Here is a 3,695-nt window from a genome sequence, read left to right as displayed (position 1 = left end):
AATGCTTAATTATGGTGTCAAATATAAAGTCATCAGTGGTGCTGTCAGGGAAGATCTGGTCACAGAACCCAATAACATGTCCTAGCTACTGTGGAGTAGGAACCCATTTTTCTTTATATGAGCCTAGCCTTTTACAGAAGCCTTACAGCAAACAGAAGTCACATCTACTTCATGTCACTGTGGTTTTGGCAGAAGAGTATAAAGGACCTTAAAGCTTCACTAGGCCCAAAGATTAAATAACTTGCCCAGTGACTGTCGGAAGGTCAGTGGCAGAGAGAAGACCAGAGCCCAGTGCCCAGTCCCTGCTCCAATTGCTCTGTTAACATGAATAAAAAGAGACTCAAGGAACTAAAATATTTAATAAAATAAACATAAAAATGACATTCAAGAGGGAAGCAAATATAAAGTAAGGAAATATGATGTAATGACTTGCCATATGCAGTTGGGCGACACTGATTTTAAGGGCTCTGCAGCTGACTGCAGCATGCCACATTGGTCTGTGAATGACACAGGCAAATCACATCAAGAGCACTCGGTCCAATCACAGGTGAACTTGCCTTCTGCTAACAATGATGTATCATGCAGTAGGTGCAAAGCCTCTGGTCTTTAGCACATGTGTAGTTTTGTTTTGCACTTGTTTTTGCATTGTATGTTAGATTTCTTGTATACTGCAGGAGTACAGCAAAACTCTCAGGAGTTCCTCTGTCTTTAAGAACAGAGCCAATCAGATGCAAATTTTGACACAGGTATATGCATTTTGCTGAATTAGAGTCCAGGTGGACTGGGTGGCATTTCAGGGATGCACTCATTCCCCCTGCTTTGCCTGATTCCTTGGGCCTGCCTACTTAATTTGGTGCTTTTATAAAAGGTATTTTTCAGCTCTGCTTTGACACTGCCGGTCATTATAGTGATTTTTAAACATCCATATAATCCAAGCTGTCTTGTTGGCAATAACCTAGAACTTTGAATCATGTTCTCTAACTTTATTCCCTGTTTGATTAAAGGATTGATTTTTGATATACAAATGATAGCAAGCGGGAGTGAGCTGTGGAAGAAGCCACACTGTCAGAGGTTGTTGCAGTTGGGGTCAGTCTCCCTGTGGAAGGCTTGAGGTGTCTTGCAGGCTACTACTTAAACTCTTGTTGCCTGGAACCTGTTAGAGGGAGGGGAGAGAAGCAGTGTAGACTGGCAGAGGGTCGCGTCTGAACAGCTGGATGTGTATCCTGGTGGTTAGTTATAGTCATCAAGATTCTAAGCCTAAACCTGTGAAGACACCAAAAAATGGTATTTAAGCTGATGGTATGTTGTGTTATGGATGGTGCCACAGTTACAAGTATTTTTTTATTATGGGAGTACTGAGAGCTCCCAGTTATGCCAGATGTTGCCCTGTAATTCTCAGGGTTAAAAATAGTCCCTCACCCAAACAGCTGGCTGTCATACTAGACAAGACAGTCAAGAGTGGGATGCTTTACCTGAGGGGATGTTAGCTGCAATCTGCATGTGGGGAGACTGAGGCAAAGGAGGTATGAAAACAGCTTTCACAGGGAAGATATCACAGAGTGGTTGAAGTGGAGCAGTTTACTGCATTAAGCAATCATGCCTGTAATTTTAGAAGCATCTGGTCTGGCATGAAAGATAAGACTGCCTCGAAAATGAGTGAAAAAACATTTCCTACCTTTCATCTAATGTACCTGCAGGTCCAGTCTGTACAGGGCATTTCAGACTCCTTTGTAGCCAAATTTTGATGGTGGTTGTTGTTAGTATGAAGGGATGCTTGCTGCTCTGAGTTTCAAGCCTAATTCATAAAAGAAAAGCCTGATGCTGCTCTTTGTGCATCCCTGGGAAATCTCCTACTGATTCGCCCACCAGGATCTCCCCCAAGCCATCAAAGCATATCATCTGGAAATGAGCAGTAGCTGGTTAATTGTTTTCTTTCTGAGGGAACTAGGGTTGTTTAGTCTGGAGAAGAGGAGGCTGAGGGGAGACCTCATCGCTCTCTACAACTACCTGAAAGGATGTTGTAGGGAGGTGGGTGTCAGTCTTTTTTCCCAGGTGGCAAGTGATAAGACCCAAGGAAATTATCTCTAATTGCACCAGGGGAGGTTTAGATTGGATATTAGGAAGAATCTCTTCATGGAGAGGGTGGTCAGGCATTGGAATAGGTTGCCAAGGGTAGTGAAGTCCTGATGCCCAGAGTTATTGAATAGATGTGTGGATGTGGCACTAAGGGACGTGGTGGTGTGATAGGACTTGGTAGATACGGTTGATGGTTGGACTTGATTGTCTTGAATGTCTTTTCCAACCTAAATAATTCTATGATTCTGTGATTTTTTTTAGCCTGTTTCCCAGTACAGAGTGTAAAAAGGCCAAGGCCTTTTGCACCAGCAGATATTTGAGATGGGATGGACAAGGAGATGTTGGGATGGGGCTTGGCAAAGAAGAAAGAGGCAAAAGAGGAGGTACTGCCACATGACCTACTCTATGCAGAGAAACCCAATTCTCTACCTTCCCAGAACACTCCCTGCTGGAATGCCTGTGAGAGGAATATGGATATGGATATATTGGTATATAACTTGCACAGATACCTTCAGCTGCAGTCAGATCTAGGACTAGCTTAGGAAGGACTGGCATAAGCTGAAAAGCACATGTTTATTTTGTCAGAGAAATATAAGCAGTAATGTTCTTCCATTGCAAATCCAATAAAGGTTTGTTACAGAATTGGCTGACTCATGAACAACCTGCCATAGCACTGTGGTAACCTCTTGCTTGTCAGTGTGAGATACACACTCATGCAGAGGGTTGGTTTAAACATTAGAGAAACCTTTTGCTAAGGGATGATTCCCAAAAGGGACAGAGTTTATGACTTACTTTCTCTGGACTTAAACTCTTAAACAATACATGCTTTTACAGTAGGCCTTTATATGGAAGTTTTCTCCAAAAGTAGGCATTTTGCAAGTCACTGGGAAATGCAGAGTCAGTAGGAAGATGCACAGATGCTTGCTGAGATTAAAAAGCATGCCACTTTTTTCTTCTGAGCTTTTCAAGTGTTCGCATGCATTTGCCATCTGGCTGTGTTCATAGATCATCTGTTTGCAGGAAGACTGAATCTGTGGAAATTGGTATATGCCAGTTCCTCTCTGAGCTTCCCTGTTTGCCAGTCCTTGTCAGGCCACCATATGCTAAAGTGAAACATCTGTATCTGCAAAACTAGATAATTAATGTGACACAAGTAGCAGCCCCTGAACTGAGTTCTCTTTGAGGTCAGCCGCTGTGCTCTTTGGCTCAGCAATGGCAGGAGAACAATGATCCAGAAATATTCTGAGGTATTTCCTAATCAAAGGCAGGCAATGCAGACTTCTTAGTCTGTAAAGAGAATCCAGACAGCTTTACCTGTGGCTTTTAGCTAAAAATAGTGCTTCCTTGCCAAGCAGAAAAGGCACAGTATAAGTAGTTAAATGTCAGTGGGCAGCGCTGAATTTATTTTCACAGCCCAGTTGTAGTGTGGGTGGAGTGTAGATGGGATAGATCCATGTACACAGAAATTCTAGGTGGTTATTTAACAGCACACATCACACAAATCTATTACTCATTTTACTGCCTGATCTTCTGTTTCATTTTAGCTTCTGTTTTGATTTCTTTACTCTATTGTTGCTTTCAGTACCAAGAGCCTGAGAATCCTGCTTTATTCTTATCAC

The sequence above is a fragment of the Cygnus atratus genome, chromosome 20, assembly GCF_013377495.2.
Source record: "Cygnus atratus isolate AKBS03 ecotype Queensland, Australia chromosome 20, CAtr_DNAZoo_HiC_assembly, whole genome shotgun sequence".
NCBI classification, from domain to species: domain Eukaryota; kingdom Metazoa; phylum Chordata; class Aves; order Anseriformes; family Anatidae; genus Cygnus; species Cygnus atratus.
This window is presented reverse-complemented; position numbering follows the sequence as displayed.